The 15,444-nt window shown below is 40.3% G+C and overlaps 1 protein-coding gene and 1 non-coding gene across 2 annotated transcripts in view; one reads left to right on the top strand and one right to left on the bottom strand.

Annotated features, from left to right (window-relative positions):
• LOC148805243 (uncharacterized) overlaps positions 1 to 15,444 on the top strand; it is a 132,921-nt gene that overhangs the window by 52,767 nt on the left and 64,710 nt on the right. The window lies entirely within an intron of this gene.
• trnag-acc (transfer RNA glycine (anticodon ACC)) lies at positions 9,746 to 9,817 on the bottom strand. The gene has a single exon. It is a non-coding gene; the product is annotated as a tRNA-Gly (tRNA).

The raw sequence follows: 15,444 nt of genomic DNA, 5'->3' as shown, positions 1-15,444 counted from the left end.
CATGAATTATGTTATTTTGCCAAAGGCCGTGGGTCTCTGTTCTCGGCCACTGGCCAGGGTGCCAACCTGTAGAAGCAGCACCTGTGTGGAGACTTTTCGGCAGCAGCGGGAGCAGTACAACGCATTACTGGGGAGGATTGGGAGGCTAGAGACACTCCTGAAAATGCAGAGGAAGGAGACAGTATGTTCCAGCAGTCAAACAGTTGAGCAGCTGTCTCCCGAAAAGTGCCTCTCCCCGCCGCGCAGGTTGCAATGCCTGGCGGAAGCTCTGCCCCCTACAGAGCACACACCGCCTCAGGACACTCCATCCCAGCCTCTCCACTCACCACCGCGCAGGAATTTGTTGATGCTGTCCCCGCCGTCTATCTCCCCCCAGGAAGCACTGTTTACAGAGCAGAATTCACAGACGCCAGTGGGACGAGAAATTCTCCCATATATCCAACTGTTACCCATCACTCAAGAGATGGAGGGGGGGTTGTACTTGCAGTGCATCGGCATAGACGGGAAAGCAAGAGCCGACCGCCACGCCACCCTCGTGTTTCGAAATCTTGTGACTTTTGAAATTTACTGGGGGTGGACGACGTCTGTAAATTTCGATGGGTCCAGAGGCAAAAGTGCCTTGCCTTGCAATCTCCGGGAAACCATTAGTAGCATGGTGAATCGGAGATTCTCAACCCTTACTTCGTGCGACTGGAAAAGAATTCGTGATCGGATCAACGAAATGCTTCATAGAAGGAGGCGCTCTTTTCCTCTAGTCTAACAGTCTGTCCACAAACAAAACATTCCTGTTAGACAAGAGGAATTGAAAAAAAAACAATTACTTTTGTCAATGGAAACCGGTGTGTGTGTCTCTCTCTGCTGGATGTCCCTCTCACTCTCTGCTGAATGAATAAAAACATTTTATTAAAAACGCGTTTGCGTTTGTCTGGTATTTACTTTGGTCCCTTTTAACTGTTTTTCGATCTACTGTATTGCTTTGAGATGCCACTTTTAAAGGTGATATGTAAAATAAAGTTTTTTATTATTGTTATAGAGAAACATGATCAGATTTTCCCTGGTTCAGAAAAAAAGATCTAAAGTGATACACCTTACTTTCTTAATTCGATGTATTTAAAGCAGTGAACTACTGTAGGTGTAACATAACATTCAGAAATACAATCGAGAATAGTTTTGTGGTGTTTGTTTAGATGAAACGTTCCTAAAACTTATAACGTAACAAAATTAAAGACGATTAAAATCTGTAATCTTTCCACTTGTATTGTATGTCATCGGAAAGTTTCTGCTTTGTGTAAGGATGGTATCAAAAAGTAATCTTAAGTGGTGAGAAAGCTGTGCTCAATGTATTTAAGGGACTTAAAAGTAAGAGGAGATATTCAAGCTTCATATTGCTTGACTTATTTTAAAAACTAAGTTATAAATGCAGACGCTCCCTCGGTGCCGCGCCGGGTGTAAATATCAAAATATACATTCATCCTGGGCACAGGCCGAAGAGTGCCGGCTGGGGTGCGCGGAGAAGAGCAGGACACTAGTGAAAGGCGGGGTTTAGGAAGGCGTACAGTCTGGGCAGGTATAGATTACACTTTTCTAAAACGTATTTGAAAAATAAAAACGATTACAATCTAATCGTTCCACGTTTGATCCCAAAATCCCAAGAAATATAAATCTAAACGGGTAGAAAGCTATGCTGAAAGTTTATTAAGATACTTAGAAGACAAAGATACTGTATCAATTTATGTTGCATTAGCCTGATTATGATTAAAAAAACACATATAATTAAACACGCGTTTGCGATTTAAATCAATATAAATGTTTATATTGTATCGCATACTGTCCAGCCTCCATTTCTCTATAAAAATTTACTCTATTACACACAGACACAATAGAAGCAGGAAGCAGAAGCAGGGACCGTTGTCAGAAGGGAAGAAGGTGACTATTCACAAGTCAAAAATGACTTAGAATCGATCATGTTGTGATATTTTGAAATATAAAAGTCAATTGATTGTCCATAATATCGCTATTCTATTTTTTCGAAGAAATGTTTGTTAAAAGAAAAGTCGCATGAAGAGAGAGGCGAAACAGCCCTACACAGCCCTGTCGCAGTACACGAATATAATCATATCGTTATTAAATTCTTTAGATACGTGATTCCATATTATATTAGCAGAAAACCTTAAAACTACCACTTTTTCACACGCTATTTCACATGCTAGTTAAATACTTCGATGCTTAAAATCATTAGGGAGAAATGGAATACCGGTGTGTATTTTTCCTTTAAAGTACCGATTCCTGGAATCTGACTGGCTGACACCCTTCTGAAGTGGTTCCATAAAATCTGGTATACGGAAAAGAAAGCGTTGATAAAAAAGCCTGGATTCTCATGTATCTGATACAAGTATCTTTTAATACAGTCTTTGCTGTGCTCTTGAGGATCCTTGTGATATTTTGAGCTCTAGTTGAATGATAAGTGTCGCATTTTAAATCATTTCCGTAGTAAGAAATTATGAAACGCCCTGTTAAAAGCAAGGGAGTTTTTAATGCCCGTTGAAGTAAAACAAAATGCCTGACAAAGTATGGCTTGGACAGATTCCAAGTGCTTGTACAAATGTGCTAAAGAAATTATACTTTGAGTATACAGCTTGTCCAAAGTCATTCATTATTAATACTATTAGTAATATCTTCGGTAAAGGCTTTGATGCATAAATATTTCCGATAAAGGTAGGTTGTGTACTTTTGTCCAACTGAGCAATCTTGCTTTCATAAAATATACCAACATTTTAATGACTGATGATTAACATGCTGTAATACACAGTTCAAAATTAAAAGCTCAAATGCTGTACATGAGAGGTTAAGCTCCCCCTGGCGGTTTTACAAGGTGACGCCAGATAGTTTCCGGCGTGACGTCAGAAGACGCGATTAACCGCGTGATACTGCGTGATACCGCGACACGCCCACCGGGCTAGGCCGCGAAATACCCCACCCATTTTGAATGGCTGCATCTGTACATCTAACTTCCTCCAAGTCCCCCTCTACAAACAGCCCCACTTGTTCCCAGTGGAACCAGCCTGGAGCAGCAGAACAGAGGTTTTTGTTTCTTAATAGTGTCTGCTGTTGTAAAACAAGTCATCCCTTGGGGATAAAAACTCTCCTTTGAGGCTGGTGGGTGTCTCCTGTATTTGCCCCATATTCCCAGGGCTTCTCAGCTGAGTGATCAAAAGCTGAACGACAATATGCTGAATTCCACACTGGATTACAACAGACCCTACTGGGAGAGCGGGCAGGGGAAGGGACTCCCCAAAAGGGGACACTCCTATCTTTATCGCACGTAGCCCGCCTACATTAATGAGTACAGAGTTTGCGTGAGTGAGGTCAATAACGAGCAAAATCAGACCCAATCTACTGCTTTCACCAACAACAGCCCTTTATTTTGGGTTTTAACCTCCACCTATTACCCCTCAGACTCAATCTTTCTGAAACAGGGTTATAGTTTAAGTTTTGCCCGGCCCTGTTTGAGCAGAAAAAAGAAATAATAGCGCTATTCTCGAAGGTCTAGCACAGTAACCACCAACTCCAATAACTTTAACTACAGAAAGAATCCCAGCTTCAGCTCAAAAGAAATTTTGAAATTTTAAAGTTTTTATTGATACACAAGCAATAACAATTTACACTATTAAGTTCTTACATAAAATTAAATAAGATACAAAAGCAAAGAATAAAAACACTAGACAGATGTTGTGCAAGGCAAGAGGCATCACAAAAAAAAGTTTCCAACATGACCTGCTGAAACATGACTTGTGATCCATCACCATTTGATTGCAACATGCTTGGGCCATAATGTCAACTTCCAGACCCTCTCAGTTTCTTTCTCCCCAAATCTTCTCTGGTGGATCAAAATGTAGTCTCTCAAATAAGACACAGCCTTCTGTATTACTGACAGAGGCAGAGTTTTTTCCATTCTATATACCAATGTAGTTCTAGTCTTCCATAAAGCTTCCCTTAGGCAACAGATGACCTGCCAGGCTTTGCTTTCTTCCGATTTCAATAGCTTCTCAAGTCCATGTCCATAGAGCACTACCTGGGGGTCACTTATACCGCAAGCCAGAAAGCACCTTATCCAGCTGTTAGCCAATGTCCACACCTCTTTTGCGATGCCACAGTCCCACAGGACGTGTCGGATGGATTCTTCTTGTCCGCATCCTTCCACTGGACACCTTGATGTCTTCCCCATGCCTCTCGAATGCATCACAGCCCTTGTTGGTAAAACTTCATGTGCAATCATCCAGCACATGTCTCTGTGTCTATTCAACAAAACCGTGTGGCCAACCCTTTTCCAAACATGGCTGGGATCCCCAGCCACGAGGCCACGAATTTGACATACTGCACCTCTACCCTGCACAACAAGTTCCAACCTTCTTGCACTTGTCAACACATCCAGTGCCTCATTTTCCAAATTCTGTTCCCTTAAAAATTTCTTTATGATAAAATATGAATATGGGAGGTCAAAAGCAACAGGTGCTGTTAAAGGGATCTCTAAAACTTTCAATGTCCTTAAATAAAAACCACACAAAAAGCGAGACATAAAGGATACTTTCCCCCTGTTCCCTACCGCTAAAGACAAGTGTAATGATACATATTTGTACATTAGGAAAGTGAACAGTTCAGGCATGCCTTTTCCACCCATTTCCACCTTTTTTTCCTACAACCACCCTCTTTACTCTCTCCCATTTTGACCTCCAGAAAAAATAAAAAATAGCCCTCTTTAAAACCAATAAAACAGACCTTGATGGCATAAAAACAGCACTGACAAACAACAGTAATGGTAAAATTACAGTCTTGACAACTAAAACCTTGCCTTCCATTGTTAATTCCCGTAAACTCCACAGACCGATCTTGCTTTTGACTTTCCCTACCCCCCTATCCCAATTCCTACTCCCCATCCCTGTCATTTCTGTCAAAGTTTATTCCCAAGATCTTTATTTCATCTCTACGAATTGTGATTCCCACATTTTCCTCTTCACTCCAGTTTCCATATTGCATCAGCACACATTTGTTTTTATTCAGCTTGGCCCCTGATGCTCCGCAAAACTGGGTTGTCACCTCCAAGCTATTTCTGACTCCCTTATAATCTGTACAAAAAACATTTACATCGTCCATGTATAGTACAGTTCTCACCTCTTGGGCCCCACTCCCAGGGATTTTAATGCCTTCAATCCCATTCTCCATTCTCAAGGCTTGTGCCAGTGGTTCTATGCAGCAAACAAAAAGGAGTGGGGATAACGGACAGCCTTGGCAAACACCGCAATTCACATTAACCACATTTGACATGCTGCCATTAATCATTATTCTACTTCCTATATCCTTATATAATAACCTTACCCAAGTGAGGAACCTGGTTGAAAGCCCCCATCTTTTGTAGTACTCTAAACATATACTCATAAGAGATACGATCGTAAGCTTTCTCAAAATCCAAGTTTAAGACTGCTAATCCAATATTCCTCTCTCTCACATAACCTATGGTATCTCTAATCAGTATCAGGCTGTCCGTGATCCTCCTCCCTGCCACACCACAAGCTTGATCTGGATGAATGACTTCACTCAGGACAGATTTTAATCAAAGCGTTAAACACTTGGAAAGCAGTTTAAGATCACAATTCAATAAAGTTATCGGTCGCCAATTTACCAGGTCCGTGCGATCATTCTTTTTGAATAGTAAGATCACAACTCCTGTCTTAAAGCTGTCCAGCAGTTCTTCTAAAAACTCAAATTCTTTAAAAATGGTTAAAAGATCCAATGCTAAAATATCCCAAAAGGCCCTGTAAAACTCAATGGGTAGACCATCCAACCCTGGAGTCTTACCCGTTTTGAAGGTCTTCAAACTTTCCATTAACTCTTCTACAGAAAGGCCTTTTGATAACACAGTATCATCTTTTACACTCTTTGGAATGACTTGAACAAATTTTTCTAACAAATCCTTAGACACTTGTTTCTTTCCAAACAACTCCCCATAGAAATCCTCAGCTACAGTCAACATGTCTTCCATACTAGTTTGCAAAACCCCCTCTCGTCCCTTCAATGCAGACATTAGTCCCCTCCCTGCAACCCTTTTCTTGAAAAAGAATCTTGTACATTTTTCACCGTCTTCAAGCTCTTTCACTTTGCTTTGAAACATGATTTTTTTCATCTTTTCTCTAGAGAGATTTAAAAGCTCATTCTTTAATTCTTTGATTTCCTCACTGAAGTCCCACCCCTCTTCTAATAACTTAACATACCTCTGCAATCTCTTTTGTAATCCGTTTTCAACCCTTCGTATCCGAGCCTGTTTTCTCCTCCCCATCTCTATGAAGAATGCTTTTGTACGCTCCTTCACCTCCTCCCACCACTGTGCTCTTGTGCCAAACAGGACGTACAAAGACTGCCATTCCTTATATCTTTCCCTGAACCTGCTCCTCACTTCCTCATCCTCCAGAAGTGAAATATTCAGCTTCCACACACCCTTCCCCACAGTAACAACCGTTGGAATAGCAAGTGTACATGACAGTAAACAATGGTCAGAGAAAAAAACAGGGGTTAAGCCTGCAGTTGTGCAAGTAAAATCACGTATCAAAACAAAATCTATGCGTGAGGCTTGGGTCCCATTAGACTTGTGCCATGTGAAACCTGCCCTCCCCTGACTATGAAGTTTGAGGGCATCTTTCAGTTTAAAATCTTTACATACCGTTTGCAATAATATTGATGATTTATCAAATTGGACCGTCTCTCATCCCTCATTCTGCCTTCTCTTTCTAAAAGGCAATTAAAATCCCCAGCTAAAACCAGTGGTTCCCATCCCAATAAATATTCTCTCAATTCCTGAATTAGGACATATCTGTCGTGTGGGCAACTCAGACAATACACATTTAAAAGTTTAAATTTGACATTCGTGAAACCCAGATACACCACCAGTGCTCTCCCTGGTTTCACTACAAGGTACTGACGTACCTCTACCATCTTATTTTTAATTAAAACAGCTATACCATCAGATTTATTCTCATTGGACCCACTCCAAATTGATGGGCCCAATGTCCACAGTTCTTCCATATCCTTATAGCTGTTTTTAAAAGGTAATCTGCTCTCCTTGCCTCCTCCTCCACCACCCCCGCCATCAATAGGATGGTTCTCCACCTGCCCTCCTTGAGTCTCTAGTTCTAAAGCTGGATCAGTAGGATTGGAGAGAACTAATCCCATGGGAGAACCTGCCATCTGAGGACTCTGAAAATGATCTTCCCTCACTTTTCCACTCTGAGTTAGATCACTTTCTAAATCAGATGTCTCAGCAGACCTTTTAGACTGCACCCTCTGTTCTATACATTCCATTTGAGCGCTTTCCGTCTCCACGGGTGGCAGACGATCAGGAGAGATGCTACTACTCAATTCAGAGTCCACCTCACTTTCCACATTATTATCATTCTCTTCTACCTCAGCCTCATCTCCTTCACTCCATTCTGAACCCTTGCTCTCTTTTCCACTACTTTCTTCAACGTCAACCACATCCAGTTCCTGATCCAGAACCACTGCTCCAGCCTAAATACCTCTTCAAACTCTTCCTGTTTTTGCATCGGTCTTCCCAGTTTTGTTCTATTTGCAAAGGAATTTGGACAGTCTTTAAACACATGACCTTCACACTCACATAGATTGCATTTCCTCACGCTTGTACATTCAGTATATGCATGTCCAATTTCCTTGCACTTACCACACACCACCTTTGTACAGGCATCCACAAAGTGACCCAGCTCCCCACACCTCCCGCACAGTTTTGGCTGCCCTTGGTAGAACACAAGGCCTCTATTTTCACCTAATCCAATCAAAGAAGGAATGTGTTTAAATCCACCATAACCATTTTTGTCTTCATGCAACGAAATAGGTACTCTCCCTGCACAGTTCCAGATCCCATCATCATCATCCAAGACTTTCTGAGGCTCACCTTTCACTAAACAATACTTAGACAACCATGTCACAATATCTTCCTTCATCACCATCTCATTAAACATGCGAACAATCACAGTCCTATTAGAAAGATCCGTCAGCTTCTGCCATTCAAATCAGGCCCACATCTTTTTTCTCTTCTATTTTTCTCCAAAATTCTTCCAGTAACTTTGCTGATTTGAAACTAATGTCAAAACCAATTCCCTTCGGCAAAGTAATTAAGCAATTGACATCTAATGCCTTAACCTTTAACTCTTTCTGTAACACCTTCCTTGAAAAGTCCAACCGTGAAATATCACCCGAGTGAGCCGAGCCCTCACCACACTTGTACACCAAACGCGCGCAAAAGTAACGGCGCATGCCGACCCTACAGGCCCCCATGGCCGTTACAAATGTGGCAAAAGCAAAGCAAACCAAACCAAACCTAAACCTCTTCTGTGCACCAAACCCTATTCCCTTAATCTTATACTCGTACAAAAACTCTACTCTCTACTTCTGGGCTTTAACCCTTTAATTATCCAACACTGGCTGGAGACTCTCTGTGTCCGGGCTCAGCGGTTATATAGGACAGGACTCGGCGCGCAACAGGTGCGGCTCATTGCTCTGCGCTCCCCGTGCGGAATGCGCGTCTCTTCCCTCCTGACTCGTCACACCGCCTTCATACTCTACAGCGGGGAAAAAAAAAACTCCCCTTTACTGTCTTCATACATCCCTCTTAAATCCCAGAAACACAGAAACTCCGAGGCGTTTTTGTGAGTCAGTACTGGGTTTTTCTGTTTGAGGTTACAAGCAGAAACAATAAAAGCGTTGAAAGCAGGAAGTTATTTCTGCTCGTAGGCAATAACGTGTAAAAATAAATTTTCTGATTCCTAAAACCTAATAAAATCCATGTAAGTCTTCCTTTCGTTCCCAATGCACATTACTGAATATAAACCAGTCAAGTTCAGGTACTTTTCTGATTTATCTGAATAGTTCTGGCGCAGCAGTTACAACAAAGATACTTACAAACTATTTTTTTTTCCTTACGAGCTCTTGCCGTTTTTAAATTGAATATTTTTTTTCAATTCGCTAAGTCACAAGAAACACCAACAACACTCATCGTAAGCATCTGACCAATCACATTCCTGAATTTTAAACCCATTTAGTATTTATTTTTAAATTGTTTTATTTTTTTTTATTTTACACCTGTTTTACGTATTCTTGCTGCTGTCCTTTTACAGCCACTTGGACAGACCGCTCTGAGACATCTGCGTTCAGTAAGCGCTGAGCCTGCTCTCAGAGCAAATTGCCTCTTTTACATAGCAGCCCCGACACTGAGATTGTAAGTTTCTCAGATTGTAGGCTTCTACCTGGCTCGTGTAAATGTTATTCAAGCTCCTCAGTAATAGATGTCTATTATGTAATGAAATGCACCTGAAAGCAAACGCTGGGTCTGTTTCCTTTCCAGCTCAAGTCCAATAGCGGTTTTTTTTCAAGTGACATTTACAGGCATCAGACACTTTTTAATAAAACAAAAGTATCCTGAAACTCCCTAACTTTCAGGTTTGTTTAAACCTGTAATAAAAAGGGATCTGAAACTTCCAGGATTTCATTCTCTGATGTAGCTGTCTTTCAAGTCGGACGTGATGTTTCGCAGATGTGTTCAAGGGTATTCGCTGTGTGAGCTCCTCACTGCGTGTCCTGTACTGCTCTTTCATTTAGATTATCTATGTGGTGTACAGACAGAACCCAACCGCATGGTGAGAATTCCGGATTCAGCACCAGCAGAACCTGAAAAACTAAGAGCTGATCCCGACGTGATTTGAACACTCAGCCTTCAGATCGGTAGTCAGACGCGCTACCGCTGCGCCACGAGGTCACACCGATCCTCCCCCTTTTAAACCCCCAGAGGAGAAAAATCAGCGTCGCGAAAATTTTTTTTTTCATTCTCTCCTGTGAGGAGCACCGCTCTTCTGAAGAGAGTATCTTCTTCCCAGACCACATTTCATTCTTCCTGCGCAGCCCTTGTGCAGGTGTTGTTCTCGATAACAGATCCAGGAACACTGATTGTTATTCTATTTGTTTTTGAATTAAGTACCCCATGGTGCAATGGTAGCACGTCTGACTCTAAATCCCGAAATTAAGTTTTCAAAGTACATGGGAGTCAACTGATATTGATCAGGTTCTTCTGTTGCTGCTGAACCCACAGTCTTCACCTTAAAGTCAGATTCCCTAAGCCTGCTGACCTTTTATGTCCCATCCCTTCTCGTAAAAACTCGTATTTTCACAGGGTACCCTTCAGAAAACGCAGTATAGAATGTAAAAAACTCCAGTAGTAAAAATTTTACGGAGTGTATCACTTTCACTGAGACCGAGGAGTGTTAAGCTGTTTATGAGTCTTTGTGGCTCGGCTGTTAACCAAAAGGGTGGTGGTTTGAGCCTTCCCAGGGACGCTATGAGCCTTTTAATGTACACACCCTCCTCACTTCATTTCTCCATGGCCGGTCTTGTACCGCATTCAAATACTGCCCGTAGAAGGCAGCAGGCTCGTAAACATAGCTCACTGTGTATATAATGAAAAAGCGAAGGTTAGTTTCTTATCCGCATGTTGCAGAGCCTTACGCACCTCGTACCAACAGCTGGGGTTTGATCTCTGCACGGGCTATTAGTTGAAAGACCATTGTGTACGACGTGCAACAGATTTATTAAGCTGGCTTTTACAGATGCAGCCATTCAAAGTGTGCGTCACAGACACGTACCGCAGGTGACGTCGCTCAGTATGACGCAAGATGACGCGTGGCACCGCAGTAAGTGATTGGTTGACCGACAGGGGCACTCGTGGTCCGTTGGTCTGTCGTAGAAAGACTTACAGTAAAAACGTCTTTGCTGTGCCCGTTGTAGATATTGAATTTACCAATGAAGGGAAATCTTAGTAGCTGAGCATAAAAAGAATAGGAGCATACTGTAACGCGTGTGAAGGCCATAAACGATATTAATTTTGGAACATAAACATACAGTATATAGCTGGTCTTGGTACTTTAAAGAAAAAAATACACACCAGTATTCCATTTCTCCCTAAACATTTTAAGCTTTGAAGTCTTTAACTAACGTGATACCGGAGTCAACAAGCATACTTTTAGAATTTGATTAAAAGGGAATATAATATGGAATCGCGTATCTAAGGAATTTAATAATGGTATTCGTGTGCTGCGACAGGGCTGTGTAGGGCTGTTTCGCCTGCCTGTTCATGCGAGCTGTGTTGTAGCCGACTGGTCTAGGTGCGTGCCTAGCAACTGGTAGGTTGTGTGTTCAAATCCAGCTGGTACCGGACTTTTCTTTTAACAAACATTTCTTCGAAAAAATAGAATAGCGATATTATGGACAATCAATTGACTTTTATATTTCAAAATATCGCAACATGATCGATATTTGCGATATTTTGAACATATCTTCCCTTCTGACAGCGGTTCCTCCTTCTATTGTGTGTGTGTGTGCAACAGAGTAAATTTTTATAGAGAAATGGAGGCTGGACAGTATGCGTTACAATATAAACATTTATATTGATTTAAATCGTGTTCTGATTTAAATCGCAAACGCGTGTTTAATTATGTGTTTTTTAATCATAATCAGGCTAATGCATTTCTACATTTTCTGTATGAACCAGCTTAGAGGTTCATACAGAAAGACAGCTTGTGTTTAAATTGAGTGTAAGGTAATTTATGCTTCTAAAGTCATGGTCAGCATTTATTATCGTACTGTGCTGTAAACTTTTTCTGTGCCTAGTCACATTATTTTATAGCGTTTTTATTGCGTTATTAAATCTGGTGGCGCTGTGTGTTACAGTAGTTTCGTGACTCCCATGTCACATGGTCTGTGATTGAATCCCATAGAACTATGACTTTATTTTTTAACAAACATTTCTTTGAAAAAAATGAAACGTTTCCCTTGGTCAGAGATTAAATAAAACCTCACTCGCACCAAACAAATTTATATTTCTAAATATCACAAAATACGTTCATTGTCTTCCAATCGAGTCGAGTTGACATTGGAAGCCTGCCACACCCGGACTCTTAAACCAACGCATTAGCACGTCAAAGCCCATCGAGGGTATTGAGCCAGTATTGGCTTTAGTATTCCCCCCCTCTCCCCTCAATTCAATTCAATTCAAGGTGTTTTATTTGCATGACAGATGGGTACAAGCAGTGTTGGGTATGTATATTGTAACGCTTACGGCAGACAGGCACTGTGTAAGAGCCGGCGCACCAGAGCAGCGCACCGAGGGAGCGTCTGCATTTCTAACTTAGTTTTTAAAATTAGTCAAGCAATATGAAGCATCCCCTTTTACTTTGTGCCTGAGCATAAAAAGAATAGGAGCATACTGCAACGCGTGTGAAGTCCATAAACGATATTAATTTTGGAACTTAAACATACAGTATATGGCTGGTATCGGTACTTTAAAGAAAACATACACACCAGTATTCCATTTCTCCCTAAACATTTTAAGCATCGAAGTCTTTAACTACCGCGATACCGGAGTCAACAAGCATACTTTTAGAATTTGATTAAAAGGGAATATAATATGGAATCGCGTATCTCAAGAAATTAATAACGATATAATTATATTCATGTTGCAAAAGAACTGCAACGGACATAAAAACTCCCTTGCTTTTAATAGAGCGTTCCATAATTTCTAACTACGAAAATGGCAGGTGAAAGGATTTGTAAACATATTTTGTTAAAGCAAGTCAGTTTTTTCCGCAACACATAAAAGACATTTTTCCAAGAAAGTTTAGCCTTTGTCACTAATGAAATCACTAAATAAAGACATAAATATAGAAATCTTAAGATTTGTTTTATTTAATGTTGGTAGCAGGATGAACTGTCAGAGTGTATATTTTGTCGCAGAGTTGCTGCAAGATGTTAACAGTGAAAAAGGTATTTAGAAATGAGTTATTTCAAGATGAAAATTTTCAGAATAATTGCAAATCTAGCAGGATAGAGAAAGCACAGAAAACTGGCAGTTAGATTGATCAGATTAGTATGAAAAGTCATTTAGCAAAGGGAATTAGAAGAGTGACAAACTAGTATACTTTAGATCTTTTTTTTCTGAACCAGGGACAATCTGATCATGTTTCCCTATAACAATCATAAAAAACTTTATTTGATATATCACCATTAAAGGTGGCATCTCAAAGCAATACAGTAGATGTAAAAACAGATAAAAGGACCACAGATTACAAAGTAAATGCATATAAGAAAGACAAGCAGGTAGAGGTGCTACCAAAATTAGAAAATGAAGCAGATACAGACACTAAGTCTTCTGAAAAGAAAGGTTCTGAGGTTAGATTTAAACTGGCCCTGGTGTGTGTGTGTGTGTGTTTGTGTCTGTCCTGTGATGGACTGGCGCTATGTCCAGGGTGTATTCTGCCTTGTGTCCGTCGCTTCATTCATGTGCATCCAACACACAGTTCAACGCTAGCAACTACACAAAATCTAAAATATGAGCTCTACTTGCCACTTACAGTACCAACAGTACCAGCTAACTTTAGTAGTGACATTTTCATGGATCTTTTTAACAATAAAATTTACAACATCAGACTTCAGACACAATTAAACAGGCCTCAAAAAAGTCTGGTACAAACATTTTCAGCATGGAATAAACCGTTACTTTAATGGTATAAACCTTAAATGGATTCATATTCTCAATAAGATTTGGTGCTCAGTAACATGACTTAGAAAATGACAGAAGACATACGTATCATGCTTATCCTTCTATTTTTCATAATCGTAAACTCCTTAAGGCAGTTACATTTTCTCTGTTCTGACCTGGAGTTACAGAGAAATTTAAATTCTAATAAGAGATTTGTAATGAGGAAAGTCATACCAATCACTCATACAGTACCAGGATTTGCAATTACAATACAAATACTTTCTTTCTGTATGTGTTTATTTTGCAGTTTGAGTCTATGGCATTCCTTTGGGGGTCTATACTCCAAGGCATGACTTTTTTATGTATAAACATCAGTATTTACTGCTATTAATTACTGTACGATTTATAGTTGAAATCTGAGCCTAGATATAAAGTTAGATATAAAGTTAAAATCTCGACAAAGCAATGTAGGAAATACAGAGAAAATAAATCCTTTCTGACATCTAAAATCAGTTTCGATCAAGGTCTCTAAAACGAACAAGAAAAAGAAGATTTTCGGAGGGCAATTACGCTGTGTTTATATAGAATAGGTGATTTATGAGCAATCTAATTTCTTGTTCGTTTAAAACAGTGAAATGTCAGCTGTAAAAGATCGCACCAGAAACAGCACTCTCTCTGCCTGTCATAGACGTTCAGGAAAGGCTGAATGAAGTCATGTCAAGTACAATAATTCGGAGATCAATAATACCAGTTGTAGGACAGTATATAAGGAGGATAAGGATTTTGAAGTTGACTCGAAATCTGATAGGTAACCAGTGCAAGGACTTGAAAACAGGTGTAATGCATCCCTGATAGGATTCTTGCTGTCATATTCTGAACATATTGAAGATTGCTCAGTGTGGATTTAATTTCCCCAGTGAACAGGATGTGCATTTATTAATTCTAGAAAAAAAGCCTTTCTTGATTTCTCTAGTTCTTAGTTTCTCTAGTTCCCTTTAAAATAAACTATTATTCCACAATGCAGAGTATTACATGGCCAGTATTTACACATGATATTTGTGATTTAAAGAAATTAACACAAGCAGCTTTTGGAGATTTAAGTGTTGGCTGAGTTATTGCAGGATAAAAGACTAGAGATGTTGGCAAGAAGAAGATAGTTTGGGGAAAGCTGAGGAATACACTTATAACAAGAACACTTCCTAATGGGGTTAGGCATACTTTTGATGAAGATGATGAAGTTAACAGACTATATGTTTACATAGATACTGAAATAAGGATTGTATTTTAGATTATGTGTAGTTGCTGGCATTGAACTGTGTGTTGGATGCACATGAACTGAAGGAATGGGCAAACATAGCTGATGCGGATCCACAGAGCCAGCATATTAAGATGTTTATAATTAGAGGCAATTTGTTTAAATAACTAGGTATGGATACTGATGTGCAAGAGAGGTGGAAAGGCTGTTTCCTTAAGCCAGCAGTATAAAATATTTTATTCTCAGTGAGATGCTGCCATTTCATAGTGGGTTTCTAACACTGTGTATAGTTCCATCCACACAGTGCCTTTACTTCCATTTCTAATCTCTTTATCCAGTACAGAGGATTTGGAGCCTATCCCAGTAAGCAACGGACACAAGGCAGAATACACCCTGGACATAGTGCCAGTCCATCACAGGACAGACAGACACAAACACACACAGACCAGGGCCAGGTTTCCCATAAACTAATTAACTTACCAGTATGTTTTGGAGTGCGAGAGGGAGTCATATCACACATATGGAGAAAAACCATGTAACCCAGAGAGAACATGTAAACCCCACACACACAGGATGGCAGGAATTGAACCTAGGACCCCAG

This window comes from Atractosteus spatula, unplaced genomic scaffold (genome assembly GCF_055471065.1).
Source record: "Atractosteus spatula isolate fAtrSpa1 unplaced genomic scaffold, fAtrSpa1.hap1 Scaffold_77, whole genome shotgun sequence".
NCBI classification, from domain to species: Eukaryota; Metazoa; Chordata; class Actinopteri; order Semionotiformes; family Lepisosteidae; genus Atractosteus; species Atractosteus spatula.
This window is presented reverse-complemented; position numbering and strand designations above follow the sequence as displayed.